Below are 20,444 nucleotides of genomic sequence, written 5' to 3'. Positions count from 1 at the left end.
TAGTAGAAATGGGTTTTGCCATGTTGGCCAGGCTGGTTTCGAACTCTCGGCCTCAAGTGGTCCACCCGCCTAGGCCTCCCAAAGTGCTGGGGTTACAGCCTCTTTGCCCAGCCAAGAATGCCACTTTCTAGTGGGCCCAGAAACCTCAAGATATTTTGGGACCTCAAGAAGAGCAAAATTTGTATAGATATTACAAGCACAGTCTAATGGTGAATGCTTGGCTTGGCTTCTGGCCTCAAAGCTTTTAAAAAGTTGAATTAGAAATTCCTTATAAAAGTTCCAGTAAAACCAATTTAAAAAGAGCCTATAACGCTGATCACCACTTTTTATACGCTTTATGCAAATAACCAGGCCAAATATAATGAGACCAAAATTTATTTTGCAAATAAATTGGTCCTACTATGATTTATTCTTGGTAGAAATGAGGAAACTGGGGAAAGAAAACTTTAGTTTCTAGCCCTGAGCATTGTTTTGAATTTTTGTTATTTGCCTACAATTTGGGCTAATCCTGAATTATTTCCTGGCTACAAGAAGTCTCTAAAAAATAACCAGGTTTTATTTTTCCTCATGACGCCTTTAGTTGACTTCTTATGGAATAGATTATTTTTATTATTGTTGTGGCATACAAATTCTCTTTTGACTGTAATATTTGTGTGCATTATATTTCTACTATTTAAATTATTAATGTTATGTATCTCATTGTTTTACTTTTTCTGAGAAAATGGAAGTCATTGTATTCTGAAGACTAGAGATGATTCAAAAGCTTGTGAATCTACCCCGTTTGGAATCCCACTGGGCCTGTTGTTTTTCATTGCCAGTGTGTTGCTGCTAAAGCTACAACATATTAAACACCGTTCCTAAAAGCTCAGGGACCATCATGGAAGAGGAAGGTGCATGAGATTGTAACAGCTGGATTAGAAGGGTGAAGTGTGAAGACCAAAAAAATTTCAACTTGGGTGCTAATCCGCCATATTGGCTTCTGATTAACCCAAATTACGGGAGTGCCTCTGAGATTTCTAGTTCATCTATTGTCCTTTGTGTAAGAGCACCTATATACCAAAACTCTTGCCCTTAAATGCAAATTCCTATCCCCTTCCTCTGAAGCACAAGCGCCCCTCCCCTAAAGTATATAATCTGGGGTCTGGTGGGTAATGGCGCTAGGATCCACGATCTTGTCTCACTACTGGCCAAGACACAGACATAGCTTCTGTTCATAAGCCCCCATTAAATGTTTCTTTCTAAGAAAAAAAGTAAAGAAAAGAAAAGCTGATTAATACACTCAAAGCAGGATATCACTAAAAAGCAATATTCTTATTTTTGAAAGTACTTCTACTTTTACACTTCATTTTAGGAAGGGCTGGGAGTAATGGAAGCATGAGCTTTGGCATCAAGTAGACCTGTCTCTTTATGAGCTGCTTCATCTTGACAAACATAAAACACCCTCCCAATAGCACTTTTTCCTCTGCAGCTCTATCAGAGGCCATTTTTTCTTCATACTCCACTCAGAACCCTGTTAACCAACTTGGGACCAAGAAGACTATTGACTGCAATTATTTGAATATAATATCCTATGAAAGTCCATGAGTTCATTATAATATTCCACAAAAAGGAAATCCAAAAATAAACTCATTAGTCACCATTGAGATTGCTCTGGCAGCTACTTCCTATTGGAAACTAACGTTAAAAAAAAAAGAAGAAAAAAAAGCTAAATGCTTAAATATTTCAATATGAACTCTATGAACTGTTTTTTAGTAAAAAACAAATAGAACTTGTTGATGACAGAACATTATTGTCATATGATCATATGGATTAATGGCTAGTTATAAAAGGGGAAATACATCTTGACACTGGAAGATCAGGCTGTCCACATCACCATCTCTAAGAGTGGGACAACCAGACATGATGACCCTCGATATGATGTAATTTGAAGTTCACACAACATCTATAAAGGATTTTTGTCAGAAAAGATTAACTTGAGTCTAATCAAGTCTTTAGATCTAACTTTAAATTTATAGGAAATATGGAGAATAGAGAACAAGTTAATGTCTCCTCGACATAACCTTGCCTCATTTTTATGTATTAATTACTATTCTTATTTATTTTTACTTACTTGAGAATTTATTTTTATTATCCATGTTCTCTGTGGAATATAAGCTCCAACAGCACAAGGCCTTGTACTGATTAGCCAACACTCCTTTCTCCCAGTCTATTATCACGTTTGGAACATACTAGGTTTTCAACACAAATGTATTAAATGAACAAATGAATAACAAGTTATTTTAACCTCACCAAACTTGTTTACAAGTTAGGAAGTAATCATCTGTCTTCAAAATTTAGGGCATTCTATAGTAAAATCAATTTCGTTTCTTCAACCAGCACATAGCATGGGAAAAAGAAAGAGAGGAGGAATCTGTTCTAGATTAAAAGAATCTGAAGCAACTTAACAGTCAAATGCAAAGTATTGATTATGGGATCCTGATTCAAGCAAACATTAGAAAGGCATTTTTCTGTGATAACTGGGGAAATCTGAGGATTAGGTACTAATTGATACAAGAAATTACTACTGATTTGTTAGGAATAATAATCAGGTTGCAAGTATGAAAGAAAATGTTCTCACATTTTGTTTCCTAGTTTCCACTTTTATTTTAAATTCAGGGGGTACATGTGCAGGTTTGTTACATGGGTATTTTGCATGACATTGAGGTTTGGGGTACAAATGATCCCATCATGCAGGTAACGAGCATAGTACCCAATAGGTAGTTTTTCAGCCCTGTGTATTTTGGTGTGAAATTTCATGGCATCAAGGATATCTCTTTAAAATACTTCAGCACAGACAGATGTGATAGGTGAAGCAAATACAGAAACATGTTGATAATTATTCAATATGATGAAAGATATTTGGGATTCATTTTATTTCTTCCACTTTTGTGTGTGTTGAAATTTTTACAGGATATAAATTTATTAATACAATAAAAAATTATCTGTGAATTATCCTTTTTTCCCCCTTGTCCCACAAGTGATTCTGTTGACCCTCACCTCCTACCTGAGTCTTGGATCCTTCCAATTTGCTCTATCTCTGTCATTGCCATCCTGGCCCCAACCACCGTTAGCTCTCTCCTGATGTACTGAGCAACCTCCTGATTGGTCCCCTTGCTTTCTCTCCTCTTCCCTAAAATATATTCTTCACATAGCAACCAAAAACTTAATCAGACAATGTCACTTCCTTCTTAAAAATCTTTCAAAGGCTTCACTCAGTATAAAAAACCTAAAACCTATCTCTGGTTTATAAGATCTGGTCCCTGCCTTACTTCATCTTCCACCACTTTTCCTGTGTCCACATCATTCCAGCTACACTAGCCTAAATTGCATTTCTCCAACATACCAAAGTCTTCCAGTCGCAGGGACTTTGCTATCATCCTTCCTTCCTGGCTTGATGCTGGTGTGTCTGTACCACTCAGTCATCTACTTAAAGGTATCTCTTCAGATATACCACCCAGTCACATAATCCCAGCACCTCCATTTAACTCTCTGCATAGTACCTACCATGATATGATCTATTTTTGTCTTATTTTTATTAATTTTACTTCTATGTTTATTTATTTTTACTATCCATCTATTACCATGTTTGGCACATAGTAAGGGTTCAAAACAAATGTGTTAAATGAATAAATAAATGAACAAGTTATTTTAACTCACCAAACTTGTTTCCATGTCTATAAAATGGCATGACAATACTTGCCTGAGAGGGTTAAATGAGGTATTGAACAGAGAGTGCCTAGTCCAGTTCTTGTTACACTGAAGATGTTTAATAAATGGCATCTATTTATGGCTGAGCAAAAGAAGTCAGACATCCCCCACTCCCAAAAAAGAATACATAGTGTATAATTCTATTTACACAAATTCTAGAAAATGTAAGATAATCCAATGTGACAGAAAGTAATCCATGGATTCCTTGGGACGAAAGGGTTAGGTAGGAGAGCTAGGCATAAGAAATTTAGGGACATGATGAATATGCTCATTATCTTAATTGTGGTGATGCTTTGTTAACTATAATGTGTATATATCTACATTGTGGTTATATATATATATAAATAGTATATATAAACTGTATATATATAACTGTATATATTTGTCAAGAATTTCAAATTGTACACCTCTAACATGTACAGTTTATTGCATGCTTATCATGCATTATTGCATTTATTGCATGCTTGTATACTCAAAGCTGTTTTTAAAAAGGCAAAATACAAAAAAAGGTAGCAAAAAATAAAATAAATAGTATCCACTTCTTTCACATACATCATGCATCTGATCCTCACAGTAACAGTATATAATAGGGCAGGAATTATTGCCCTCATTTGGCAGATAAGAAAATGGTGGCACAAAAAGGCCAGGAAGATGATTCTGGATTGGACTTTCAACTGTACTACACAGTTCATCACACCGAGAAAAAAACTAGTTTTTATTATTTAGCACTTAAAATTATCCTCGCCCAAGGTCCCAAGCTTCATCACTCTTGCTGATAGAGCAGGAGCATTGCCATCTTGGACAAGCACTGCCATTTTAAAGTTCACCTTGATTAAAAACTGCCTAAAAACTGCCTAAATCCAGAGGGCATCAGCCTAATGTCTAAGGTCAGCTTGACTATAAAGCACAAATGACATCTCCAACCAGAAACATTCCAACCATAAGATAAACCCCTCCTCGACCACAGACATTCCAACCATGCAATAAACTTCACTTCCACACAGAAACATTCCAAGCCTGTGATAAATTTTCCCACCCAGATCCCCTAAATACTCTTAGCCTGTAAGAGAGAATGCTCCTGACCAAAAAAAAAAAAAAAAAAAAAAAAAAATTGTCCAGAAGCCCCTCTGAGGTTTATTCTCCAAAATAAACCTGTCTTTGACTGTTGAACCACTTTTCGTGTTTCTTTCCTCTTTCTTTAACTCTTACACTTGCCCCTTCCTCCCACTCTGTACCTGCTTATTCCTGGAGTAGGAGGTGATGGGCCTTCTGAGACTGGGCGGGCTGCCCCTCATTACCGAGTTCATGCTCCATGCTCCAAGGGCCCAGCTGAGTCCTGACTATTGGACTGAGCAGTTCTCCTAAGTGGAGCAGGTCTGCTGTCTTTGTGCCAACATGCAGCTTTATAAACATGTGAAACCATGTAAAATGTGTTCTGAACCTTCTGAAGAAGGGATGTGCTGTAGCAGTCCAATTATCCCACTACATCAGACAATGCCCACGTGCCTGGCTGTAGAACTAACCACTCTCATGCATACACAGTTTCAAAGCTGAGCAGTTAAGTCAACTTCTCTGGCAGTTGTATAACTAATGATCCATCTAAACTGCTTTAATCTCTATGGATAGTGATCCTTTAACTTACACTGGATTTGACAATCACTTATCATGCCACTAATTCCGGAAATTATTTTCACTCCTAGAGCACCTTAGCTTTTTGTTGTAATTACAGCCAATAAGGCCTATAGCCAATGAAATTTTACATAATCCATTTTTCCAAACAAATCTCATTCCTTGGCTCTCTGTATACCTTACACATCAGCTGTGTTGTACTGCTCCCTGTTTCCTGAACATTCTCCTGAGCATTTGATTTTCCAGACCTTTGCTCCCTTGAATAATCCAGCACAGAGATGACCTATGGTATTTATTTATTCACTTATGTGCACCTACTAGGTCCTAACAGTTAAACATAACAGTTTAACATGGCAGGTTTGCTGGGGGAATAATAAAATGAATGTGTATAAAATTTTAAAGAGTATATTTTGTCAAAGGAAAATGAAATATTAATATGTTTCATTTTGTGGACCTCCTCTCGACATCTCTAAATGTTGCCAGGAGCAGGTAGGGGTAGGTTCAAGGCTCATTCTATAGTCTCTGCTATTAAGATGTGTCTGCTACAAGTCTCTGCATCTTATGATACTTTAGGTATATTCTCCTTAAAATCAGCCACACCAGGTTATGCATACTATGGAGTGTTGAAATATCCTTAAAATAATTATAGATACAGATATATTTACAGTTGTGATTAGTTCTCCTGACCTCTGCCTTGTAAGTCATTCTTCCTGGCTTCTTTCAATTGAGTCTCACTCAGCTGTGGGAACCAGCACTCACCAACAGTCTTACCCTGGCTTGTAAGTGAATCCTTGTGGGTCTTTTCCTTTAGAAAAGAAAACTGATAGCAAAAACAAACCCAGATCTATCTGAAGCAATGGTTTGATATATTTTTTGATGATGTACAGGTAGTTAAATATTTAACCTTGGCACATAGAGGATAAAAAATGAGTACAAAATTTCTTCAGTCCTGTATACTGAAAGCACAAGAGTTCCTTGTCCTACTAACTGCAAAGTCAATGGGATATGCCAGGCAAAGGGGTGAACACTGTAGCCCAGTCAGAAAGATAGAGCCAAACAGGATAAGAATCATTTTTAGTGCCAAGGTAGATATACACAAGAGGCAGGGAAGTGTTTGCCTCATACTAAGGATGGATAATACTTTCAAATGTACCTTACAGTTTAGAAGACTCAAAAGATTGTTTTAGGCAATTCATTTCTATAGACAGCCACAACCTTGAGAATTTGAGTCCATCTCATTCTCTTAAAAAATTCTGTATCAGGAAGGAAAGAAAAATGTACGTAGTGTTAATAATTGTTCATATTTGTTAGGTTATATTCCAACATAAGAATATGCACTAACATTTCTGAAACAAAAATTGAGACATGATTTGACAAGTATAACTGTGTTTATGTAAATAATAAAACACAAAATTTGAAGATATTATTTACTCTCAGAAAAACTAGGTATTATGGTGGCCATATCTATATGCAAGACATTTTAAAAATTGTTTGTAAATGCACATATGCAGTAGGCATTTAGTAATACGTTGTTGAATTCAATTCAGCTCATCAGTCAGTAAGCAGTTATTGTGCACCTACTGGGATGAAGACACTATATGCAATTTCACACGAATTTAACAGTTGCGTGCTTTTGACTAATATAAGAGATGAGTTATTAGAAAATACTTTGACTATATTAAAATCATTTTAAATAGACTTAAATCTTTATTTTTTGTCATCTGTGTCTGCTATTATTATGTTGATAATGTTAGGCAAACCAGAACTACAGGTTAAATTCTTTTAATAAGTATCAAGAATTATATTCCTGGCATGGCATAACATGTTTACATTAGCCTCTTAAAAGTTTCATTTTTATCTTTCTATTTCTCTTCCATTCTTCCTTCCCCATAGATTCCAAAGCAATTTTCTTAAATATTAATTTTATATTAATCTCCTATTTTAAACTCTTCCGTGACTTCCAAACATCTACAAGTCAAAGTCCGTTTTTAAATCCTGGCATACAAGTTTCTTCACAATCTGGCTGCCACTTAACCTTCCTGAAATCATTTTCCTCCATTTCAACTCCTCTCCCCACAAAAACACTATTTTCTAGCTAACTAAAAATTGTAGCTTTTAAAGATTTTGTAATTAGGTCACCAATTTACCCATATCATAATCTAGAGAGTAGTGAAATATGTAATTTCTTTACTTTGACTTCTAATACTAGATAGAGGGGAAAAATAAGTTTTAAATTTTAAACTTGGTTCAATCAGTCTTATGTAACTAAGTCTTGGCTTAGATGACTCCAGTAGACACGTTCATCTTTCAGATATCTGAACATATGGGATCTTATACAACTATCTGTTAGATGGACCCTCAATAAACTCACATTAACTATCACATGGACACTCAATGCAGTTTGTGGTGAATAGCCTGTAATCCCAGCATTTTGGGAGGATGCAGCAGGAGGATTCCTTAAGCCGGGAGTTTGAAACTAGCCTGGGCAACATGATGAGACCCCATCCCTACAGTTAAAAAATATATAAATAAATAAATGAAATTTGTGGTGAAAAAGTAAAAGGCTAAAATATAGAAAACTTGCTTAGTGACCTAAACAAATAAGAGTTTGTTTTGCATTACCAAAAAAATCCAAATATAAGCAGCTGTTACTGTTAACTTACCTGCTCAGTGATAACATGAATAAGAAGCTCTTCCCACTTTTCACTTCATGTCCTTAACATATTGGCTTTTCATCCTCATGTTTCTTGCTCCATGGACAATGGATGTATGCTTCACTCATGTGTTCACATTCAAGGAAAAAAGAGAGTCAGGGATGGTCCCAGCCATATTCCTACCTTATCAAGACACAAAATTATTACACAAAGGACCCCCGCCTGCCACCCAGCAAATTCCACTTTATCTTATTGATCAATACTTAGCCAAATATCCATCCTACTCTATAAGGAAGATATATTAATAGAAAGAGAGTATGTGTTTTTTTTTTCAGCCTCCCTACTGGCAAGGAGAAGGAAATTGGCAATGGATGTTTGTGTCTTTCTTGGTGCTCTTGAGGAGGTGGGAAAAGGGATGCTTAGATCCATATGATGGCCTTGACAGTGCCCTTTGTCTGGCTGACTTTTGCTGACTTCATCAGCCTTTCTGGATGACTTAGGCTCATCTTGACACTGAACAGGCTTCAGACCCCAGCCACACACTGATATCTGTGTCATCCACTGCCCAGATGGCACAGCCTAATGCCTTTACTGTGGAGTTGCTCATTCCCACTACAATAGCTGCTCATTTCCACATTACACAGAAGGAGGTGCTGAGATGCACCTTCTTCTGCCTAATCACACTCTGCTATCATGTTTATTTGTAATATGGATCTACCACTCAATTGATCTGGAGACAGCCTGCAAGTTATGTCCTTTTAGAATAAGACAAAAGCTTCCTGGTTCTTGGAATTCCATATTTTGTCCAGTATCCCAAAGATACTCTCCCCTCACTAGCTTAGCCTTGAGTGTGTTAATGGGGAGGGCAGTGAGGGGACTCTGATATCTTCTTTCCTCAACCTCTTTCTCTCTTCTCTATCCTCTCACTCTCAAATGCCCCTCTGTAATCATTTTCTTCTTTCCTCCAGGTCACATTCTTCATCTTCCAAATTCCATTCTCATGGCTAAGCTTAAATACTAGTCAGATGGTCTCTTCTATACATATGGTGTTTTAACTATACAGTTGATATATATACATATCACATACATATATACAGGTATGTTCACAACTATACACATATATTAGCAACTATTAAAGAAACAAAAAACTGATACGATAATTGAGTATACTGTTGTATAATTTGATTGTGAAATAGGATGGTCTACTATAATATAAGTATTATATGGTCTACATGTGAATAAAAGTGTTTCAGAAGTTTTGAACATGAAATTGTACTAAATATTCAAACTATATTAGCCAAGTATAATTTAACTGTGATGATCTAAAAGACCCTGTAGGCTCTTTTCTCATCCAAGATTATCATTACGAACACTAACTGTCATTGTGTGGTATATCTGTGAATACATTATTTAGTTGATGTTTTAGATTGACCGAATTGAAGATAAGTTAACTATACAGTTTTGCACACTTATTTTTTAGTAAATAAGTTTTAATATTAAGGTTAGCTGTCTTTTTCTCAGGGACATTTCCCTGACATATCCAACTAAATTATATTTTTCATTTATATGCTCTTATTGCACGCTATATTTGTTCTTTGTATCATTAATCATATTGTAATTGAATAATTGTTTATGTAACTGTTTAATATTAAGCTCTCCTATTCCACTGTAAATGCCACAACTGTAGGGACTTTATATGTCTACTTCAGCATTTATTCCTATCATCTAAATGCAGTGCCTGGCACTTAGTAGCTATTTGGTATATATTTTTTGGCTGGATAAATAAGAGGTCAAATAGGTTAAGAAATGAGAAATGTCACTTGAATTTAATAACAAACATGATGATAGCAATTTCAATGAAGTAATGGGAAAGACATGAGACCACAGATAGGTAAACACTGCAAAAAAGCACTGAGGAACCAGAAGGAAAACCAAAGCCAAAGTTACTAACTTTATCTAAAATGACAAAATCTTTGTCTGTTTATTATATGTTATTTTAATTAAAAAATTAAATCTAAAGTATCAGGCAAAAAATTACTAAATTATTTTTATTAAATTGACCATTAACACATCTCTGAGAATCAACACAGAGAAGACCTTTATAAGTGGCAGATTCTCTTGTGATATTAACCTCTTTCAGTTTTGCTTGCACACTTGTTTTGAGCTCTCCAGAGTTTGGCAGCTAAAAGGACATACATACACATAACAGAATAAGTTAATATGTTCAATTTGGTTACTATGAACAAATTGAAGATGTGCCATAGAAACTGTCATTTGGATATTTGAATAAAACTCCCACTTAAAATTGGGTTAAGATTTTTCTTTCAGGATGCTATATGCACATTTTATTTTCTTTCTGTCCTGACAGAAAGGACACTTCTTTGTATGTTTCTTCTCTGCCTTTAAAGGTGATTTTATTATTTTAAGTGTCTGTTTTAACCATCATGTGAAGTTAAAGACAAGAATGGAATGACCTTTAGTTTCAGAGCCATAAATATTTCAAAAGAAATAGACCTTTTGAGTTCAGGAAAGGTGTGTCAGATGAACAGGTGTCACTGTAGGTTAATGATTTGGCTTTCACCACCAGCCACCTGGACTGTAATTTGGGTTGGGTCACACATGTGCATGAAGTTGGCCAATTTAATCCTGGCTCTCTTGGAACTGCCTCCATATTAGAAAGCCATCAAACAAACAGTCCACTCTGAACCTTATCATCAGTCTCCTAAAGAAAGATTGGGATTGAAATGGCAAGAAAATTAAAGCCCAGGTCCTTCGGCAGGCAGTTGGCAGGCGCACAGTTTTCTCTCTATACAGTGCTTCTCATTAACCAGCTAATGAGTCCTTAGCGATGACTGAGTGACTCAACTGAAAACAGAACAATGATAAGTGAAAGGGAGTTGTAGAGACACACGTTCAGAAAAAAAAAAAAAAATGTACCAAGCTAAAAACAGAAGTAAATTACATCTTTAGTTAGCAAACATGGGCGTGTGGGGTGTTTATGAGCAGAGAAGAGACTGATCAGTGTAATCTAAGAACGGCACAGGATTGAGGTATGAACAACTTCTCTAAAAAACCAATAGAATTTAAATCCATCAGGGATCTTGCAAAAGGCATATGGTAAAGAAGCTGTCCAGCCACTCTCTTCCTGTGATTCTTTTTATGTGACATTCACTTATTATTTATGACTGTGCTTAAGGAAGCCATCTGGTAAAGTTAGTCATAAACTACCTGCTCCTCTCTGTTTTTTTGTTGAGTACTTAGTCATTGTATTACCTTTTACACAGTCCTTGGCTCATGCATACATTTCACAGACTACCTTCTTTATGAGGTCAGAATGAAGCAGGCCACAGGCTGAAGTCCTGAAGTTACCTTTATTGGTATTTAATTGTGGGCTCCCATCTCATCTAACATCCTGCTGCCAGGTGTGGCAGAGAGTGACGGCACCTCAGAAGCACATCTCTACCAGTAAATCTTGATCACATTTATGCATCTTATATTTCTGTCATTACTGTGTTTCTAAAGTGTCCTTTTCACATGGCCATTTTATTGCTCCTTTTGAGTTGCCAAAGTTCTCTGACTTCATCTCTCAGTGCCAAAAAAGGCATTATACTATTCTGTTGGTCTTATCATCTTCCAGAAAACAATAATGGCTTTGTTGTATGCCTTTAGTTAAATGTGTTCATTGTGCCAGCAAGACAGGAGTTAGGCATGTCTTCTAGTACAGACTTAAGTCTAACTAGAGAGAGTTTTGGCCTCCTCTATTCTCTATCCCAGGCCCAGTTTTAGAATTGATTTCCCCTGCTATAGAGCATACATTTGGTGAATTTTATTTCTAGACATTAAATTCTTCTTAGGCTTACTTGTGTATACTTTCAAAATGTTAAGTAGTTACAAATTTGTTTTTGTTTAGCCCTTTAAAAAGTAGCCCAGGATTAAAGTAATGAGATGAAACTAATACAAACTGAAGGAGATATGACAATTTGAGGTATCTTGGGAACTTCGTTTTAAGTCATTGCAATATTTATAGAATATTTCCACAGATAAGAAGAAATGCTTAGTTACTTCAGATGACCTAGGATGGACGAAATAGTTGTAAACACTTTAAAAAATATTATTGGAAGAAAATTTCTATGTAATTTAAAGCTCATATATATAAACATTGCCTTTTGAATATGTCAATTTCTATCTCCTCCTGGATTTGCCTTTATGAAATGCCATCTTTTTTATTTAGTTCAGTTATTTGAATATTACTATGACATTGGGGGCAGTAGTAAATGAGACTGAGTTCCACCAAAATCTGTTCTTCCCTTTTGCCATGAAAATAAAATTGTGATTGAGTCGAAACCTCTGAACTAGGTTGTATTTCTCAGCCTCTCTAGCAGTTAGATGGACAAGTTCTGGTTAATAGAATGTGAGCAGAAGTGATGTGTCTGGGTCTGGAAATTAAAACATTCAGCAAAACTCATTAAGACGTTTTCTGTATGTGGCAGGGGTCCAGCTTCATTTGTATCCCAGAGGATGAGGGAGCAATTAGGTTGCAGGAATCTATCTCTGAATGACTGCATATAGCTGATCTGTCCCACCCATCTGAGCTATTTACTTCCACTCTGTTACACAAGAAAGACACTCATTTCTGCATTTGTTAAGCCACTGTATTTTGGATCCTTTTTGTTACAGGAGCTCATCCTCAAATACAACAAACACAGTTGTAACCCCATTTAATCAGAAAATGATATGTGTTTGTTATGTTAAAGTTCATGTGTGCTTTTAAATTTTCAGTAGCAAATAGGCTTTGAAAATGTTACTTCTCTAATTGGAGCTAGAAACACGAGTGTATATTTTAATTTTTTTCATTTATATGTAATATAAATATTTCTCATTTACTATCAAGTGCTGATGAGGGTATGAGGAATCTTGGAATTTCATAGTGTGAAATGTAATTGTTGTGGTCTTTTTGGAGTTATTTAGTGGTATCTTTTGAAAACAAAAAATTGTATCACTTTTTGGTTCTACTTAGTGAAATCTGTCTTACAGAAATATTTGTACACATGTAAAAACATGCATGTAAAAATACATGAATTTCAAATACATTTTTGTAATAGAAAAAATAGAAGCAATGTAAACACCTATCAATACAGTGATGGATACATAAATTATGAAAAATCTATGCTATGAGATCCTTGTTAAGAAAGATGAGGAATGTTCTGATATGAGAAAATAACTAGGATGTAGTAAGAACAAAAATACGTTGCAGAACAGTGTGCAAATTATGACATCATTTAAGTACAACTGCCTGTGTGTATGCACTGTGTTTCCTAGTGTGTATGTGATCTGAGAAAGAAACCGAGGCTGAGATAATAGTGCAATTTGCCTTTGTATTCCTTCATTTTCTTCAGTATCCAACATATAATGGAAGCCAGATGTTGACCCAGATATAAAGAGTTTCATCCTTTCTATTATCCAGTGTGTAATAAGCGACATCCACATGAATAAATACATCTGTGAGATACACAGGACAGGCATAGGAAGACAGTGCACCAAGGTTATCTCTGGCAAGGAAAAGGGGATTTGCAGCATAGATTGGAACGTACAGCAGAACTATCACTTTTCAATTCAATATACTTCTCTGTCATTTGGATTTTTAAATATATCCCATGACTCCTTGACTCAAATATAGCATAACATTAAGAACCACAAAATATTTAGAGTGTTTGAGGAAAATTTATGCACCATAGGAGCTTTTTAAGAGTGTCAGATGCTAATGTTGCTGTCGGATTTATCATCTGAAAACCATGAGCATCAAAGAAATTAGTCTTAATCTAAAAGGAAGGCTCTGGATCAGAAAGAAATTTAAATAAAAATAGAAAATATTACTTATACTCTTTAAGCAACTTTTGGACTTTTTTTGTGAGAACACTGCAGCTTCCCTGTTGGTAAACTTGGGAATAACGAAGAAAGCCTCATGGGATGAGTGAGAGCTTCTAGGATGAAAGTAGTAACTATGGCTGGGAGATTATTGTTCCAAAGAGAATTGAAGCCAACACAAGGTTAAAAAGCTGGCAAGCCCTCTAATTGTGACTTTTGAAAAATGAGGCTCTTTGCAAAAAAAAGGCAGCGGATACATGTTAAGATGTTAGATTTTCAAAGAATGCATATATGAGTAATCTTAAGATGAATGATAATGCTCTGAAGATTGTTTTCCAGAAATAAAAGTTAAAGTGTAATTATATCTTAAACTATTGTTTTAACCATGTAAGAATTTTTTTTTCTTTACTGAACTTTGTGGTGGTTTTAAAGATTTTATTCTGGGAAGTCTATAAGATGAACACTTCTGAGAGCAGAATTCAAAAGTTTGGAAATTCATAATCAGTTATATTAAATTAAATACTATTTTAAATAGTCTTAAACACTAAGTTAATTAAAATAATGCCTAAATCTTCTTTTTCTCATCTAATAATATTATGGGTGAGTATATTAAAACAATTCTAAAAAACTAAAATAAAGCTTATACCTAGTGATTATTCCACAGACTAATTTGGAAAATATCAGTGCTTGGCGTGAATGATTCTGTTCTCCCAAAGCATTCAGTTGAGTAGTGACAATCAACCTGTAGTTTGGAATGTACCAGTACTTAAAAGGAAAACATATTCTTAGAAAAAGCAATCATGCTGTCAGGCATATATTCAACATATAATCATGGATCTCTACATGGATTTACGGAAAGAAGTGAAATAAACTGTAGATCTTCTTCAAAAGGGAAAGAGTATTAATCAAATATTTATAATATGAAAAGCACTATAAGTAATACTATCAAAATGCCTTGGAATCACAAAGAAAAGGCTTAAAAATTCCTCTAAGTTCGCAGTGGTTTCACAGAGGAGGTGACACTTAAACCGTTTTTAGGAATGTCTAGGATGATTTCTAAACATGGAAAGGGACAGGTGAAGTAAAAACAACAGTACATGCATCTAACATGCTTAAATACATGGGTAAATGCCATAGGGTAAAAACATGAGATTATAACAGGATAATATTTTGAAAATAAGAATTTTGGCCGGGCCAAGTGGGAGGCCAAGGCGGGTGGATCACGAGGTCAGGAGATGGAGACCATCCTGGCTAACACGGTGAAACCCCATCTCTACTAAAAATACAAAAGCAAAATTAGCCAGGTGTGGTGGCGGGCGCCTGTAGTCCCAGCTACTCCGGAGGCTGAGACGGGAGAATGGCGTGAACCCGGGGGGCAGAGCTTGCAGTGAGCCAAGATCGCGCCACTGCACTCCACTCCAGCCTGGGCGGCAGAGCGAGACTTCGCCAAAAAAAAAAAAAAAAAAGAATTTTTCAGAAAGAATACAAACAAAGTTTTTGGGCATATAACAAACAAAGGTTTTGGGCATATAAAATAGGATCTTGCCAACAGACAATAGATTTGAGAGAATAAAAACTATAACTTCTTTTAATTTTCATTTAACATCAAGCGCTGGGCCTGAGAGATGTTGTAGTTTTTTCTCACAATGTCAACCTCCGCCTCCTGGCTTCAAGCGATTCTCCCACCTCAGCCTCCTGAGCAGCTGGGATTACAGGCATGTGCCACTACAGCCAGCTAATCTTTTGTATTTTTAGTAGAGACGGGTTTTTACCACGTTGGTCAGGCTGGTCTCGAACTCTGGACCTCGTGATCCACCCACCTCGGCCTTCCAAAGTGCTGGGATTACAGGCATGAGCCACTGTGCCTGGCTGAAAAGTCTCTTATGACCTAGGTTCAGAACTCACACACGTTTCACTTCAGCTGCAGTATATATACCAAAATGAGTCACAGTGTCAGCCCAGATTTAATGAGTGAAGAAATGAACTTTATGTCTTAATGGAAGAGGCTGCAAGTTTGCATTGCAAGATCTTGAAAAAAAGTGGAATAATTTGTGGTAATTTTCACAATCTACCACAATGAAGTAGTGTTATTTCTCCCTATTTTATACATGACAAACTAAGACTAGAATGTTGCACAGTGACTAGAACAAAGTAGACATTCAATAAACATTATAAAATAAAATAATAAAGTTATGAATGAATTGAATGATTTAATTAGTACATATATAGATAGAGCTATGATTTGGTCCTGGATTGTCTGTCTCCATGTCCTGATTCTTTCCCATTACTTTACATTGGCTCCTAAATATAAATTTAAACAACAAATAAGAGTTAACAAATAACATGACAAATTTCAGTAAAATCAAATTGTGCCCAGCTGTAGACTCCTGTTGCTGCCCATGATAGAGGTTCATGTGACGTAATTGTTTTAAGACATTGGCTAACAGACAGCACAGGACCATGATCCCTAGGATAGGGATAGATAAATAAATGAGATAAACTCTACAATTGCTCCAGTTTGCTGCCTAGAAATAGTTTTCAGTCTACAAAGCTAATTGGAGAAATCCAAACAGAGCCTGGCAGTCTTCCTAAGTTCGAGATTAGAATTAAAGAAAGCCAAGATAGCAAGAATTTGCAGAAAAGAGTGCTGAAGAAGAGAAGCTGCACAAAGAAAAAAACTCCAAAGATCTATGGAAAAATACCATTGAGTTTCTGGCTGATCACAGATCTATGACTGCATAAAAGGAAACTGCCCAAAGCCAGGGAAATAATCCCTGAAAAGCAGTAGGCTGAACAAGTCATGGAGCTCAAATAGAGCTGGGCATGAACATATTTCCACCAGCCAGAGTAGAGAGATTTCATAATATATAGGAAATTGGGTAGAGTTCCCGAAGGTACTGCCTTAGTAGCAGAATGAAATTAGCTCAAGACAAGCAGCTTCTGTTGAAAACAAAGCCCTAAGAAAGCTGAAAAAGAATTCTACAAAGGGATTAAACTGGTTTCAAGTAAATTAATTAGACATCAAAACAAAATTTAACAACCTTTAATGAAATAAAAAACAGTATTTAATAAAAAAATTCACAATATCTAACATCCTATGAAAAATTACCATCATGCAAAACCCAGGAAAATATTTAATTAATAAACAGAAAAATCAATAAAAAGAAATAGACCTACATAGGACAGAGGTGATAAAATTAGCAGACAGGTACATTAAAACAGTATTATGAGTATTATTAAAATAATACTCTACTTTGTAGAGTATTATTTCAGTCTACTTTGTAGACTGAAAACTATTATTAAAATAATACTCATAATCTGTTGTATGTTTTTAAGAAGCAGAAAAATATTAAATGATATAGAGAGAAATGGAAGATATAAAAAATCAAAATGGCTCAAACGAGATGAAGAAAAGCAATATTTGAAATTTAATAAAATATATCAAGTGTGATTATGTATGAATATAATGGCAGAATATAATGGCAGAAAAAAAAATTGTTAACCCAAAACAGTTGACATATATACATATATAAACTATCCAAAGTGAGCTCAAAAGAGTAGAACAATTAACTAACTAAAAAGATGCCTCCCAAATAAACAGCAGAGTATCAGTGACCTGTGAAACAATATTAAGTGGTCAAGCATTTGTCCAACTGGAGTCACAGAAGTGAAAAGTTAAGAGAAAGACACAAAATATTTAAAGAAATAATGGCCAAAAAAATTTCCAAATATGATAAAGCCTACAAACCCAAAGATTCAAAAAACATAATGATTCCAAATCAAAACAAACAGAAAGAAAATTGCACAACCATGCATCACACACAAAGTACTGAAAATCAGTGTTTTTAAAAAAATCTTAAAATCAGCCAGAGGACAGACATCGAACTAGCTTCAGGAGTTCTTTTTTTTTTCCATACACCAGTGACTCCTCGAATGCCAATGAGACAGAACCCTTCACTCCCCTGGAAAGGGGGCTGAAGCCAGGGAACCGAGTAGTCTGGTTCAATGGGTCCCACCCCCACAGAGCACAGCAAACTAAGATCCACTGGCTTGAAATTCTCACTGCCAGCACAGCAGCAGTCTGAGATCAACCTGGGACACTTGAGCTTGGCGCGGGGAGGGGTGTCTGCCATTGCTGAGGCTCAAGTAGGCGGTTTTCCCCTTACAGTATAAACAAAGCCCCTTGGGAAGTTTGAACTGGGTGGAGCCAACGGCAGCTCAGCAAGGCCTCTGAGGCCAGACTGCCAGATTTCTCCTCTCTGGGCAGGGCATCTCTGAAAAAAAGGCAGCAGCCCCAGTTGGGGACTTAAAAATAAAACCCCCATCTCCGTGGGACAGAGCACCTGGGGGAAGGGGTGGCTGTGGACACAGATTCAGCAGACTTATACGTCCCTGCCTGACAGCTCTGAAAAGAGCAGAGGACCTCCTAGCACAGCGTTCAACCTCTGCTAAGGTTCAGACTGCCTCCTCAAGTAGGTCCCTGACCCCCTTGTATCCTGACTGGGAGGAATCTCCCAGTATGGGCCAACAGACACCTCATACAGGAGAGCTCTGGCTGGCATCTGGCAGGTGCCCCTCTGAGACGAAGATTCCAGAGGAAAGAACAGGAAGCAGTCTTTGCTGTTCTGCAGCCTCCACTGGTGATACCCAGGCAAACAGGGTCTGGAGTGGACCTCCAGCAAACTCCAGCAGACCTACAGCAGAGGGGCTAACTGTTAGAAAGAAAACTAACAAACAGAAAGGAAGAGCACATCCACTCAGAGTCCCCATCCATAGGTCACTAACATCGAAGATGAAAGGTAGATAAATCCACAAAGATGGGAAGAAACCAGAGCAAAACGGCTAAAAATTCCAAAAACCAGAACGCCTCTTCTCCTCCAAAGGATCACAACTCCTCACCAGCAAGGAAACAAAACTGGACTGAGAATGAGTTGGATGAATTGACAGAAGTAGGCTTCAGAAGGTGGGTAATAACAAACTCCTCCAAGCTAAAGGAGCATGTTCTAACCCAATGCAAAGAAAAGAAGAACCTTGAAAAAAGGTTAGACCAATTGCTAACTAGAATAACCAGTTTAGAGAACATAAATGACCTGATGGAGCTGAAAAACACAGCATGAGAACTTCGTGAAGCATACGCAAGTATCAGTAGCCAAATCGAACAAGCAGAAGAAAGGATATCAGTGATTGAAGACCAACTTAATGAAATAAAGCAAGAAGACAAGATTAGAGAAAAAAGAATAAAAAGGAATGAGCAAAGCCTCCAAGAAATATGGGACTATGTGAAAAGACCAAATCTACATTTGGTTGGTGTACCTGAAATTGATGGGCAGAATGTAACCAAGTTGGAAAACATTCTTCAGGATATTATCCAGGAGAACTTCCCCAACCTAGCAAGGCAGGCCAACATTCAAATTCAGGAAATACAGAGAACACCACAAAGATACTCCTCAAGAAGAGCAACCCCAAGACACATAATCATCAGATTCACCAGGATTGAAATGAAGGAAAAAATATTAAGGGCAGCCAGAGAGAAAGGTCAGGTTACCCACAAAGGGAAGCCCATCAGACTAACAGTGGATCTCTCTGCAGAAACCCTGCAAGCCAGAAGAGCATGGGGGCCAATATTCAACATTCTTAAAGAATAGAATTTTCAACCCAGAATTTCATATCAAGCCAAACTAAGCTTCATAAGTGAAGGAGAAATAAAATCCTTTACAGACAAGCAAATGCTGAGAGATTTTGTCACCATCAGTCCTGCCTTACAAGAGCTCCTGAAGGAAGCACTAAACATGGATAGGACAATAGATTAATCTTAAATGTAAATGGACAAAATGTCCCAATTAAAAGACACAGACTGGCAAATTGGATAGAGTCAAGACCCATCAGTGTGCTGTATTCAAGAGACACATCTCACCTGCAAAGATGCACATAGGCTCAAAATAAAGGGATGGAGTAATATTTACCAAGCAAATGGAAAGCAGAAAAAAAGCAGGAATTGCAATCCTAATCTCTGATGAAACAGACTTTAAACCAACAAACATCAAGAGAGACAAAGAAGGGCATTACATAATGGTAAAGGGAGCAATTTAACAAGAAGAGGTAACTTTCCTAAATATACATGCACCCAATACAGGAGCAGCCAGATTCATAAAGCAAGTTCTTAGAGACCTACAAAGAGACTTAGACTCCCACACAATAATGGTTGGAGACTTTAACACCCCTCTGGCAATATTAGACAGATCAATGAGACAGAAAATTAACAAGGATATTCAGGACTTGGACTCAGCTCTGGACCAAGCAGGCCTAATAGACATCTACAGAACTCTCCACCCCAAATCAACAGAATATACATTCTTCTCAGCAACTTATTGCACTTATTCTAAAATTGACCACATAATTGGAAGTAAAACACTCCTCAGCAAATGCAAAAGAACTGAAATAATAATAAACAGTCTCTCAGTCCACAGTGCAATCAAATTAGAACTCAGGATTAAGAAACTCCCTCAAAACCACACAACTATATGGAAACTGAACAACCTGCTCCTGAAT

At 36.6% G+C, this 20,444-nt stretch overlaps 1 protein-coding gene across 4 annotated transcripts in view; it reads right to left on the bottom strand.

Moving 5' to 3' along the window:
• BCKDHB (branched chain keto acid dehydrogenase E1 subunit beta) overlaps positions 1–20,444 on the bottom strand; it is a 360,230-nt gene that overhangs the window by 15,099 nt on the left and 324,687 nt on the right. For 2 of the 4 annotated variants that reach the window (XR_010158080.1, XR_010158079.1), the window contains exon 11: positions 8,040–8,148. The exons of the other annotated variants lie outside the window; for them this stretch is intronic. The gene's annotated coding sequence lies outside the window, so the exon portion shown is untranslated. The remainder of the gene's footprint in view (positions 1–8,039; positions 8,149–20,444) is intronic. 4 annotated transcript variants of the gene reach the window in all.

This window comes from Pan troglodytes, chromosome 5 (genome assembly GCF_028858775.2).
Source record: "Pan troglodytes isolate AG18354 chromosome 5, NHGRI_mPanTro3-v2.0_pri, whole genome shotgun sequence".
Classification (NCBI taxonomy): Eukaryota; Metazoa; Chordata; class Mammalia; order Primates; family Hominidae; genus Pan; species Pan troglodytes.
Note: the sequence above shows the minus strand (reverse complement) of the source record. Positions and strands in the feature narration are given on the sequence as shown.